Here is a 14,603-nt window from a genome sequence, read left to right as displayed (position 1 = left end):
CTTTAGCTTTGTCCTTCATGATGTGTCTTGCTGGCACTCGTCCTCTGTAGCTTGGTGTGAAATTATAATATTTGCCAGCTCTGTAGGGGGCGGGATCGTGCTCTGTTAGTGGTCTAATGGAAGTGGAGATATTACAAGCTGACATCTAGGCAGGAAAGCAACACAGGGCAATTAGTAATTCGGTATTTCATAAAAGCTGGCAGCTTCTCAGCATTGACAAAGTGACAGACCCTCCTCAAGGGTCTAGTGGCTCCAAGCTACAATGGAACACTCACAGTACTGCTCATTTCGGTTAATCTCAGAGCGGCATGTCTTGCACAAACGTCTGCCACCCTCTACTGTATTTCCTTCAAAATACAAATCGATTGTAGAGATATATCATTCACTGTAGGTTGAGTGGTTGGTATTATGATGTTACGCCTTAGACCTCTGTTATAAACCGTTGGGATGCAGTAGCCTATAGTTCATTCCATGCTGCTGAGGGAGGGGGCAGTAGTAGTTCTTCCATCTCTCTGAAAGGTCATTATGGGATAGCAAACCCCAGCTGACCCACGGCAAACTACACCATTTGTCTTATAGCACCATGAGAACTCTAACAAAGGAGGCTAACCCGCAGTTTGAAATGCAACGTTTTATTCATCTATCAAATGTTGCATATTTCGACTTTGGTGTCCCTGTGCACTTTGTGTGAACAGATCCTATTTATCATAAGATCACATGGAGAGAGATTGTAAGCTCACAAAAAGTATTATTGTGTAATATACACCAATAACACCTTTAATCCAAATATAGGACCACCACTGGTAAGAAACAACCTCCCAGAGGTTTTCAAACCAACACATTCCTCTGAGTAACAACTCAATTAATGGACACAGCACAAGGAATACAGGGCTCTCTGTCTTTGTTATTGCCTCTCTTTTTCCCTCCTTTCTTTCTCTCTCACACTCACCTCCTCTCCCTCTCTTATTGTCACCTGTTTACCTGGGTTCAGTGACCTCTACGCGGTTCTGCTGGCCCCTCCTAATAAATAATGGGAGGTGTCTGAAGCTCATCACAACAGCAAATAGGGTTGTATATAATATATTGTCCTCTTCAAATTGCCACAGCGGGGTGATCTGGCAGCCTATTCATTACGGCTCTTAGTTCAGGCCAGGGGGAGCAGCCGTTTTCGTCCTTGGGCCTGGGTGGGTGTACTGGAATGCTGGCCTACCCAACCTGGTCTCAGAGCATTTCGTATTGTTCTGTAAGTAAATCCGAGACACTCCATTTAATATGCTATGTTACGTTTCGTATGGTACAGTTGAAGTTGGAAGTTTACATACACTTAGGTTGGAGTCATTAAAACTTGTTTTTCAACCACTCCACACATTTCTTGTTAACAAACTATAGTTTTGGCAAGTTGGTTAGGACATCTACTTTGTGCATGACATAAGTAATTTTTCCAACAATTGTTTACAGACAGATTATTTCACTATCACTGTATCACAATTCCAGTGGGTCAGAAGTTTACATACACTAAGTTGACCGTGCCTTTAAACAGCTTGGAAAATTCCAGAAAATGATGTCATGGCTTTAGAAGCTTCTGATAGGCTAATTGACATCATTTGAGTCAATTGGAGGTGTACCTGTTGATGTATTTCAAGGCCTACCTTCAAACTCAGTGCCTCTTTGCTTGACATCATGGAAAAATCTAAAGAAATCAGCCAAGACCTCAGGAAATAAATTGTAGACCTGGTTCATCCTTGGGAGCAATTTCCAAATGCCTGAAGGTACCACGTTCATTTGTACAAACAATAGTATGCAAGTATAAACACCATGTGACCACGCAGCCGTCATACCGCTCAGGAAGGAGACGCGTTCTGTCTCCTAGAGATGAACGTACTTTGGTGTGAAAAGTGCAAATAAATCCCAGAACAACAGCAAAGGACCTTGTGAAGATGCTGGAGGAAACAGGTACAAAAGTATCTATATCCACAGTAAAACGAGTCCTATATCCACATAACCTGAAAGGCCGCTCAGCAAGGAAGAAGCCACTGCTCCAAAACCGCCATAAAAAAGCCAGACTACGGTTTGCAACTGCACATGGGGACAAAGATCATACTTTTTGGAGAAATGTCCTCTGGTCTGATGAAACAAAAATAGAACTGTTTGGCCATAATGACCATCGTTATGTTTGGAGGAAAAAGGGGGAAGCTTGCAAGCCAAATAACACCATCCCAACCGTGAAGCACGGGGGTGGCAGCATCATGCTGTGGGGGTGCTTTGCTGCAGGAGGGACTGGTGCACTTCACAAAATAGATGGCATCATGACGAAGGAAAATAATGTGGATATATTGAAGCAACATCTCAAGACATCAGTCAGGAAGTTAAAGCTTGGTCGGAAATGGGTCTTCAAATGGAAAATGACCCCAAGCATACTTCCAAAGTTGTGGCAAAATGGCTTAAGGACAACAAAGTCAAGGTATTGGAGTAGCCATCACAAAGCCCTGACCTCAATCCTATAGAACATTTGTGGGCAAAACTGAAAAAGCGTGTGCGAGCAAGGAGGCCTACAAACCTGACCAGCTCTGTCAGGAGGAATGGGCCAAAATTCACCCAAGTTATTGTGGGAATATTGTGGAAGGCTACCCGAAACATTTTACCCAAGTTAAACAATTTAAAGGCAATGCTACCCAATACTAATTGAGTGTATGTAAACTTATGACCCACTGGGAATGTGATGAAAGAAATAAAAGCTTAAATAAATCATTCTCTCTACTATTATTCTGACATTTCACATTCTTAAAATAAAGTGGTGATCCTAATTGACCTAAGACAGGGAATTTTTACTAGGATTAAATGTCAGGAATTGTGAAAACTGAGTTTAAATGTATTTGGCTAAGGTGTATGTAAACTTCTGACTTCAACTGTATGTATTAATTGGTTGTCCATCCCCTATTTCGTACAATATTTAACGAATTTGCAAAACGTACTATATGTTACGAATTTGCAAAACGTATGATATGTTACGAATTCTAGCTAGGTGGCCAACGTTAACTAGCAGGCTAACATTAGCTAGGCTAGGGGTTAGGGTTAAGTTTAGGAATTAGGTTAAAGGGTTAGCTAAAAGGGTTGAGGTTAGGGTTAGCTAAAAGGGTAAAGGTTAGGGGCAGGGTTAGCTAACATGCTAAGTAGTTGCAAAGTAGCTAAAAAGTAGTTGAAAAGTTGCTCATTAAGTTGTCCGTGATGAGATTTGAACTCGAAACCTTTGGGTTGCTAGATGTTCGCGTTATAAGCCTACCCGTCCACCCCGACCAACCACCCTTCTTTCGTTTTTGCCTTAAGTAACCATCTATTTTATGTATCCGTAACATGTCATACTAAATGGAGTGTTTCGGATTTACGTACAGAATAATACAAAATGCTCTGAGACCAGGTTGGGCTACCACCAGCTAGTAGGCCTAAAGTGGGTCATAACATAAGCCCTCCCTTTGTCCCTCACACAGGTCTGGGGTTTAGTTGGTGGATGGCTTGGGAATGACCTCTGGAGACTGGAGAGGATAATCTTAAATTATTAAATGGAATGATAAGGACGCATATAGTAAATGAGACATAGTACTTCAGTTAGGTTGCCATTTGGGTAGGGTTAGAAAAGTAAACGCAGATTCTTTCAACAGAAGTGTCCTATCATGTTGAGGTGCAGTAAAACCTGAATCATGTTCATTAGGGCACACTGTATAATTTTTTTTTGCAGTAGAAAACAGAAACAAGCATTTCTTATAGGACAAGTTAAAATAGTCGACTACCTCCCTGTTTGATGTTTTCCGTTTGGTGCCTACTGAACACATTCCTTTCCTGACGTTGGGGCTTCCTCCAACATAGATCCAGTACTCTTCCCCACAGCAGCACCTCCCACCCAAACTCATTACCACCTTCCTGCCTACACGTGGAACACTCCTAATATGAAGGCCATCTGTTTAGCAGGGACATATTTTCGCAGCCCCGGGGCAGATGTTTAGCGTCCTCGCTGTAATTCCTGTAAGGATGCAAAATGTATCAGTGATTGCAGTCATAATTAGCAAGGTGGCTGGTAAAGTGATCTGGAGAAATGGGATGATCTAATTGTGGCGTCGTCTGTTCCTTGACAATAAAAAATCATGTCCCTGGCTTGGATGGCAGCCCTACTGTATGTTGTTAGGATTTGACTGTGCTGTCTGTGATTATATAGTTGTTTTAAAGTAGTGGTGAAAGCCTTGGCAAGGAAAGTAGGAATTCCTTTAAACAGCTGTCCCCTATTTACCCCACTGTTCCTGTAAATGGCGTCTAGTCTAGTGAGTCTGGAATGGTAAGCATGCTTGTGTGTTATACTATTTTTTTAAGCATTCATTTTCATAGACGTGGTGGGTATAGAACAGATAAATGTGTGTGTGTGTGTGTTGGACTGTAAGGGGGGGGGTGTATCCCGGTTGCCATGACTACCCCATGTATATTATTCAGATCATGATGTGTCAAAGTTATGTAAACTGCCCATCCTTGCATGAAAGTATGTGTGAGTGTGTATATCATTGTGTATGTGTGTGTGTGTGTATTGGTGTGTGTATGCTTGCACGCATGTATGTGTGTGTGTTACAATAATGCATGTGATGAATCTTCCGCTCCAGATTTACCCTGTCAGCAGCCAGCAACAACAAGGGAGAAATGAGGTCCACACACTTCATTCCTGTTAGGGACTTAACAGCTTGAGCGGGCCCAAATATTCTGCAGTCACTCATGAAGAAAAATTCTTAATAATAAATATCAAGCTAATAATGAATGGGCTGGTGGCTGCAGTTGTCTTGGGGGCATAATATCTAATTTCCTCCCAATGTTTCATATCCTTACTCCTGCATGTCGCAACAGTCCATCATTACACCCGATGCAGGTTTCTATCACCTTTATTTATTTTTCAAATCAATATATAAATCAGTGCCAAGCCCTGTTACAGATGAGTTCCAATAAATTACGAAAGGCGGACAAATACAGAATGTTAACCACTGCTCTTCTCTCTCTCTTTTGCATGGTGCTGCACCGTCAGGCAGTAGGCAGCCCCCTGGGTTACCAGTACAGTGAAGCCACATATTTAATTATATACTACTTAAATTATGCACACTGCATCTTTTAGCAGCCAGGGAGACAAAATGTGTTTTTGTTTAATACCTACCTATATACCATAAATAGGCCTACAATAGGAACCTGTAGATCTATGCTTTGACTGGTATGGACTTGGACCTAGCTATATAGGGACTAGGTGTTCCAGGAGCAGGTTCCTGTCTGGTCTGCATATGATGGACTTTTCAAAGCTGGAGCTCAGTGGAATGGAAGAATAGGGGGTCAAATGAGGAGAAAAGGAGGGAAATGGAGCATGGGGGTCCAACGACGTTGTAAAAACAGGGCTGACATGTTGAATCGTGGCGCAGCCTGGGAAGAGCGGGGTGGCGGGGGGGGTAGTCGTGGGCCAGTCGGCCCCAGAACAGACCTCTCGTATGAGGGGAGCGCTGTGTTGGCCTGATACCTGGGCACCTCCATCAGCAGGGAATATGCTGCCATCAGGGCCGATCACGTCAGAGGCCCACCTTGGCCCTGACACTCCATGACATGCATATGTGGCGAGGCAACGCAAAGGAACGCGCGGGTACACGACAGCCGGCTTGAGGGAAATTCCCACTGACAATGGTCAGGAGCAGGAACCCCTCAACCGCAAGGTACAGGGATAAGAGAAAGGGAAGGGAAATAAAAGATAGAAACATCTCTGGTGGTGGTGGTGGTGAAGGAGGAGAGGATGGGGGATGAGCGTGTGGCTGTCACACGAAGGAGGAGTACTGATGGTAAACAACAGGAATATGAGTACACAGCTGGCGTCTGCAGTGCACACTTCTTCCTGGGTGGAGAGATTTGCCTTGACACTGAATCGAAACAGGCAAGAACCCAAGCAAGGTCTTTAATTCATCTCTATGGAAGCCAGCTAGAGTACATAACACGATGTTGATTTAGAGACAAAACAACTAAATTGTACTCTTTCAAATCTATTTCCTCTTGCTCTATAATACATTTTTCACATCTTTTCCAAGTTTATGCTTTAACAGAATATGATTGTACAATGCGTCACTACACTACATGACTAAAAGTATGTGGACACCTGCTCGTCGAACATCTCATTCCAAAATCATGGCCATTAATATGGAGTTGGTCCCCACTTCGCTGCTATAACAGCCTCCACTCTTCTGGGAAGGCTTTCCACTAGATGTTGGAACATTGCTGTGGGGACTTGCTTCCATTCAGCCACAAGAGCATTAGTGAGGTCGGCCACTGATGTTGGGCGATTAGGCCTTGCTCGCAGTCTGCGTTCCAATTCATCCCAAAGGTGTTCGATGGGGTTGAGGTCAGGGCTCTTTGTAGGCCAGTCAAGTTCTTCCACACCGATCTCAACATTTTTGTATGGACTATTTCTGTATGGACCTCGCCTTGTGCACGGGGACATTGTCATGCTGAAACAGGAAAGGGCCTTCCCCAAACTGTTGCCACAAAGTTGGAAGCTCAGAATAATCTAGAAGGTCATTGTAAGCTGTAGCGTTAAGATTTCCCTTCACTGGAACTAAGGGGCCATTATTCCTCCTCCACCAAACTTCACTGTTGGCACTATGCATTCAGGCAGATAGCGTTCTCCTGGCATCAACCAAACCCTGATTCGCCTGTCGGACTTCCAGATGGCGAGCTTTACACCACTCCAGCCGACGCTTGGCATTGTGCATGGTGATCTTAGGCTTGTGTACGGCTGCTCGGTCATGGAAACCCATTTCTTGAAGCTCCCGTCGAACAGTTATTGTGCTGACCTTGCTTCCAGAGGCAGTTTGGAACTCGGTAGTGAGTGTTGCAACCAAGGACAGACGATGTTTAAGCGCTACGCGCTTCAGCACTCGGCGGTCCCGTTCTTTGAGCTTGTATGGCCTCCCACTTCGTGGCTGAGCCGTTGTTGCTCCTAGACGTTTCCACTTCACAATAACTGCACTTACAGTTGACCGGGGCAGCTCTAGCAGGACAGAAATGTGACAAACTGACTTGTTGGAAAGGTGACATCTTATGACGGTGCCACGTTGAAAGTCACTGAGCTCTTCAGTAAGGCCATTCTCCTGCCAATGTTTGTCTATGGAGATTGCATGGCAGTGTGCTTGATTTTATACATCTGTCAGCAACGGGTGTGGTTAAAATAGCCGAATCCACTAATTTGAAGGTGTCCACATACTTTTGAAATATAGTGTATATTGATGATGACAAAAGTAATGTGTGTTTAAGCATTACGACAAGATACTATTCACTATGACTGTTTATGAGCAATCACAATTTTTTATGCAACACCGAAAAGGGAAGTAATTTAAAAATACAAAAAGCTGAGCAGAAGGCTGTTGTTCTAATAAAAAATAATCCAGTTGTCGGCAGGGGCAAACGCAAAGCAATTTAACGCTTCAGTAGTGGTTGCCTATTAATTTGTGTAGAAGGAGAGGGGGATGCTGGGAGCACAGATTTGAGGGACAACATGGCTGTAGTGCCTGTGTTATGTATCACTTCGGAAGCAAGCAAACAGCACAGACACAGTCGCTTTTTTTATTTTTATTATGGGGCCCCGTTTCCCACCACAATGTCAGCGGTTGCATGCCAGAGAGGAGGTATATTATGGTGAATTGATTAAGTAGTTCAGAGATAGGAGCCCATATGTGCGGATGTCCTTGGGGTGTAACATCAATAATGGTAGCCCCAAGGCAGGTTTATTAGAAGACGTACTTCTTCTCCTCTGCATTCATTTGAAAATCAGTGTTTTTAGTAATTACGTACAAAATATCTGACCCTCCTCCCTCCCAAACAGAGCTAGCTACATATCTGGCAACGCAGGAAGGCATGGCCCCATCACTGGTTTCTCTGGAGCCCATCCAACAGCACTAAATCCAGTGGTATTTGGACGCGGACCAACGGCAATCCCAGGTGCCGCCCATGATGATGATGCACGCATGGCTGGGTTGCCTGTAGCTACGGGAGGCGGGGGGACCACTGCTCCAGGTTGTTTAGGGACAGGGCTCATAAGGAATCCTCCTGGTGGGGGTCTGTGACAGTAGCTGTGTTGGTACCGTAAGCCGGTTCCCCTAAGAGCACATGGTTTGGAAGATGGCCGTCCAACACTTCACCCACATCATTAAGCCTAACGCCCACACACCCCCTCAATCTGCCATGAAGCTCGTCACTGTCAAGGATCCCTTTGCACTTTGAGTAATACAGGGTTGGAATGTGGGATGTTGTGTATTATATTCATTTTATGGTTGCCCTTTGTTTTGCAGTCAGCTATTTACCTCGTATTTGCATAAAAATTATACGGTAGAATGATATGGTAATTACCTGCTAATCTCCCTCTGCTTTCTTGGTGATTCATTTGAAGCAGTGGTTACCAGTTGTGGTGCACTGAATTGCCAGGGAGTAGCCATTGTAACCACATAATAGATGAGTAAATATTAGATGAATAACTTGGGAAATAGGACTAAAATAAAGTGTAACCTATTTTACAATGAAAGAGCATAATCACATGTTGTGACTTTCCCCAAGCATAGTTAGTGGATTTGGTTGAACTTGGTTTCGACATTGTCATCCTGAAATGGACCATTGAAGCTAGCCAGGTGATACAGCATCAGCACCTGTGACCCAAGAGAAACAGCCAATGCACTGCACAGAGACAGTTCTGCCACTCTGTTAACTAACTATCCATCCAGCCTGTCTCATAGTTTGAGTGTGGTTTGTGTGATGAATTGTTTTCATTATCACAATGGCCATCATTACTTTCTACACATTATCATCAGGGGGACATTTCAGACAGTGCATTTCAGATGGTGAACTGATTTCATTGTTTCGGGGGGGGAAACTGCCCTATAGACATAATGTCTGTGTTTCCCTGCTATTAATTACTGGATCCCCAGCTAGTTGGCGGTACCACTTGTTTCTCCATGATGACAGAGGAATGGTAAAGGGTTGGAGAAAGGCTAGCCTCTGTAGCTGCAGGCCCTTGCACTAGCCAGCCACTGACTCTTTTTTATTAAATCATTTTATGGATAGATAAATCTGATTTTATGCAAGAAAAGTCTCCTGGGTTTCAATTAACTGGAGGTCACGTTACTGATCTATCCCAAAAAAATATAAGGTAGAGAAAGAAGGAGAGAAAGAAAGAGAGAGAGAAAGAAAGAGAGGATCTTTTAATTAATACAGTCTAATTAAACATTTGTGAAATGCATTAACGGTGCAGTATTTTTTGATGATTGCACTTGCCTAATTGTAAGGGAACCCTTCTCTAAAAACGTGTTTTGTGGTTACTGGTTAAATCATGAGCGTTTAACAATGCAAAAGAGAACCGCTCATGTTTTAACAGTGCAGTTTGTCATAATATAGTTGATGTTTCAAAGAAAATGTGTACTGGAATTTGATGTTTGAAAAACTGCTATGTCAAGGGATTCGTGATAGTAATGATTTAAAACTGTTAAATACTGTTAAAACCAGAGGCCAGACTCCTAAGAGAAACTTGAACGCAACTCAAACTTCAATCCCATCAGAAACCCATCTAGATAACAGCTTTCTAGCCTACTGTACGAGTAGAGATAGATTTGACTTTGAATAATAACACTCTATTTAATCATGGGCCACAAGGCATGACAGTTGGTACACCTGAGTTGTGTCACATAAAGAGTGTCAAGTACTGGAGGGGGGAATTCAAAACAGATTAAGGAGTGTTTGGTCAAAATGCACAGCATGAAATGTGGTTCCCCCACCATATTTGGTGCATACATTTCCCAGACAGACTCATTGTTATGCTTACCCACAGGGCAACTCTAATGTGAAGTTGATCTCAGGTTGAAGTCGCTCATACATTCTTCCCCATTATGACATTTATCTTATTCAGTTCCCCAATGCGCTGCAGTAGCTTCACTGCATTACCCTTCAATTCTGGATGAATACAATAATTCAGTGCAATTGAGCACAGACTATATGGTCACTGTGCTAGAACACTCTGGGGGAGCAGATATTCTTGGTATAGTCTTATGTGAACCAAGACACTGAGCTAACATAGCCTTGGAGGTAGGCACTACTGCAGCAGCGCACGCACACACACACACACACACACACACACACACACACACACACACACAGTGGTGATTAATTGGGCAGGTGGAGTGGTGTGAGCAATGTTGATTTCATTACCTTTCATTACCCTCTCCCCGCCCCTCAGTTAGAGAGATAGTTGACTGAGGGAGGGGGGATGCAGGAAGGCTGGAGGGATGAGAGGAGGGAGGGGGGATGCAGGAGGACGACCTTGGCTGCACCTCACTTTCCGAGTGCGACAATGTGACCCCCCTGCTTATCGAGGCAGCGATCAGTCGCTAATCTTTCACACCGCTTCCTAATCTCTCTCTCTCTCTCTCTCTCCTCCTCACCCCATCCCTCCCCTCCCTCTCTCTCCCTCTCTCTCTCTCTCTCTCTCTCTCTCTCTGTGTGGTGCCCTTCCCAAACGCTTCCCTCCCTCTCTCTATCCCTCCCCCCTGTCCCCCTCCTCCTTTTAAGGTTGTCATCTCTGGCTCCAAGGTGCTCTAAGTAGCGACGCAAGGCGAAGGCTAGCCGGGGCGAGCGAGCTCCACACACACACTAATTAGATCAGCCCTCTCTCTCTCTTCAATGGCATAATCATGTGCATCTGGGCCTCGCAATTACTTAATATGATATATTAACATATTCCTGGCAGGAGCGACAGGAGGAGGGCGCTGGTAGGAGACAAATTATCCAAATTAATTTCTAATTTAAAATCCTAGGCCTTTTATTATAAGCTGTGGGCGCCGCTCGCTAGCAGAGGAGAAGGAGGGGAGAAAGAAAGAAAGAAAGAAAGAAAGAAAGAAAGAAAGAAAGAAAGAAAGAAAGAAAGAAAGAAAGAAAGAAAGAAAGAAAGAAAGAAAGAAAGAAAGAAAGAAAGAAAGAAAGAAAGAAAGAAATAGGCGGAGGAGAAAGAAGTCAAGGATATTCAGGCTGGTTCCTGCCCACTAACCAAATGAATAAACAATGGGATAAAGACCCAGGAAGGAATTAACTGTACATGGCTGCATGGATGAATAGAATGGGGCTTCATTGGGGCATGTGGATGTTGAAGAAGAAAAGAGAAATGACACACTCCCAAGTCCGAGGCATATTTCTTCCTCATTTGCCCTAATTAGGTTTGTAAAAGTGTACAGGCAGGGTTTGGTTGAGAGGGAGAGGGCTCCCGAGTGCATCTCAGTGCTAGAGGCGTCACTACAGACCGTGGTTCGATTCCAGGCTGTATCACAACCGGCCGTGATTGGGAGTCCATAGGGCGGCGCACAATTGGCCCAGCGTCGTCCGGGTTAGGGTTTGGCCGGGGTAGGCCGTCATTGTAAATAATAATTTGTTCTTAACTGACTTGCCTAGTTAAATAAAGTTTTTTTAAAGAGCCGTGACTATAGGTCAAGCCGAGAGATGTTACTTATTGGCCTATTCCCTAAGGAGCCAATAGGTCTGTAGAGGGCATCCACCAAGAGTTGGCATCATGGAATGTAGGGCAATTATGGGCTTGTTGGACAGTGCTACAGTGCATACTCAGACTGTAACATCTTTAATATGTGACTGCAGTGGTCTTATTACTGTGCAATTATTCTGTAACAAGTATTGTAATTATGCGTTACTCAAACCTTAACCTTTGTTCAATATTAAGATAATATAAGATAAACCTATCATGACATGAAACCCAACAGCATTTATTTTACAGCTTTACAAACATGTACAATGTGGATCATGAAATAAATGGGAAATCCTATGTAGAGAGTGGCATTAATGATTGATTTTTCAATTCAACAAAGCATGCAATTGGATGTAGGCTCCTGCTGATTCTGAGGGTCCAGCATGAAGGGTTAAGGGAATTAATCTCAATGTAAACGTTTCCTCTCTTAAACAGTCTTTTTATCTGCTTTAATCTTAACCACTAAGAGATAATCAGGTAAATATCTAATTATCTTTGTGATTGATGAGCAATTTACAGATATTTAGTATTGAAAATTCAATACTTTTATCACAACATCAAAATTCATATTTATGAGAACATTGATTCAGATGTGGTATCACTCATAACACTTAAGTTTTGGTGCCTTGCCTGGTTCTTCCATCATTCAAAACTGTGCATAAGTTTAACTCATACACAACCACCTTACCCAACCCCAATATATACAGTCTGAGCTTTTAATAACCTATTTAACAACACAGCGGTGTCACCATGGCCCACGGCTCAGCTTAGGCTTAGCATGATTCAATAATAGCATAGCATCTCCTAGCATGGATAAGCACACATCCAAATGAACAGCCTCTCCCCACAACTCACTGTACTAGGCTATACTTTATATATGGACACACAGACTCCATTTTGGTTCACTTATTGGTTGTTTTTAATGGCTGCTTCAGTGGCATGGCTGCTCATTGCCGGCCTACAGTATGCAGGCTGTGGGAGAGAGGCAGCTAGGCTAGGCTGTGGTAATTAACAACAGAGGATGTGGCGTGGATGTGGCGTGCTCATTAGCGTGCCTATATACCCGGAGGTGCTGAGCACGGACAGCTAATGAGATCCATATTGTAACGAAGGGGACTGTGACCGCCCGGGGTTCTCTTCTCACTGCACAAATTGGGGTGTGCATCGAATGGTAAGGGGCGCTTGGAGAAATGTTAACCGCGCTGTGAACTAGGAGTAGAAGGGTAGTTGTCTGGTGTGTGTGTGTGTATGCCACAAGGAGTTCACAATTATTTTGTTAATACATCCCTAAAAGTTAATCTAAGCTAACACGTGGAATTGTTTTAAGATGGTCATACCATGGATCATTTTGCTATTTGATTTTGATTTGTAGGACCCCTGTAGGTATACAAAAATTTAATAAAACAATTATTTGATAAAATATTTTATTTGACCTTTACTGCACATAGAAACGTATTGAAAAACACATTCATAAATGGCAAAACAAACAATAAGGAATAAGGTTTTGAAGTGTCTGTCCTATATCTAGGAGATGTAAGAAAGCTCACAAGAAAAAAAGATTTGACACATATTTAACCCCTTTTTTTTGTTGGCACAAAACTGGTTCCATACTTCCATTCATTTTTCAAGCCAGTACCGGGTTACCTTCAGACGAGTCCCGTGACACTTGTGAGTGATGTAGAGAAAAACAGAGAACACTATGATGTTCTTGGGAGTCTACCCTTTCCATAATGGGGCCATATTAGTTTGTAGCCCAAACCATTCGGACGCTACACACAGAAGTTGGCATATCGGCGGTACCGACTTCAGACGAGTCCCGTGGGGGTTGTAGAGCAAAACGGAGAACACCATCGTGTTTGTGAGGGTCTCATCTTTCCATAGAGTGCTCATATTAGTTTGTAGCCATTCGGACTCTACAGACATTTTCGTGAGAAGACCGATTTTTGGGATGTCTCCTGGCGGGCGCGTCAATCGGTTTTTAAAAAGTATATGATTTATATTGTATCATGTTAACATACTGTGTGCAATGTGTGTGATCTGTAGTGATGTCTGTCATTTCATTGGCCTCTATATAAACAACCTTGCCCACTTGGGGAGACATCCTTTGGAAGGTTTGTTTTTCATATATTTACCTATATTTTTCTGCATAATTGTATGACAAGGTGAACAATAAACATTTTACTACACCTAACTATGAATGTCAAAGTCAATTTAGTGAAGCCACAAAGTAGGGAGTGATAGCCTGCCAAAAACAGTGGAAATTCAAGCCAAGTGGGTAACCTGGAGTATCTCTCAGTCTGTTTCTGGCAAGAATAGAAGGAGACTGTCCGCTTATCATCTCTGAGGTCACAGAGAAGCTGGATGCGGTGATAATTACTATGGTGGGCAAAAAAATAGTGAGATTTGGTGTGTGTGTGTGTGTGTTTGTGTGTGTGTGTGTGTGCATGTGTGTTTGAGAGAGAGAGAGAGAGAGAGAATGAGAGAGAGAGAGAGAGAGAGAGAGAGAGAGAGAGAGAGAGAGAGAGAGAGAGAGAGAGAGAGAGAGAGAGAGAGAGAGTGCTAGGGGACAGGCACAGAGGCACAGTGACAAAGCATATTGGCACTAAAAGGACAGACCATAGCCCTGACGCTGAGGTGCACCATATTAAAATAGCAGATGAATCCCTTCCACATCCACTAACAGACACACTTGATGCTACTAGCCACACTGGACTGATGTTTGCAGCTTTATTTACTCAGTTACTCAGTGTACCATGCATGTTCTGCTGGAGATAATATGAAGAAAGAAAAGTATATGAAGGGAGAAAATGAGAGATGAAGATGGAAAGGCACAGATATGAGAATAGGGAGTAACAGACAGACCAGAGAGGAGAGAAAAACTGAGAGAAAATGAGAGAGGGATGGCAATAGAAAGATTGATAGAGAGAGAGAGAGAGAGAGAGAGAGAGAGAGAGAGAGAGAGAGAGAGAGAGAGAGAGAGAGAGAGAGAGAGAGAGAGAGAGAGAGAGAGAGAGAGAGAGAGAGAGAGAGAGAGAGA

The sequence above is a fragment of the Coregonus clupeaformis genome, chromosome 7 (genome assembly GCF_020615455.1).
Source record: "Coregonus clupeaformis isolate EN_2021a chromosome 7, ASM2061545v1, whole genome shotgun sequence".
NCBI classification, from domain to species: Eukaryota; Metazoa; Chordata; class Actinopteri; order Salmoniformes; family Salmonidae; genus Coregonus; species Coregonus clupeaformis.
Note: the sequence above shows the minus strand (reverse complement) of the source record.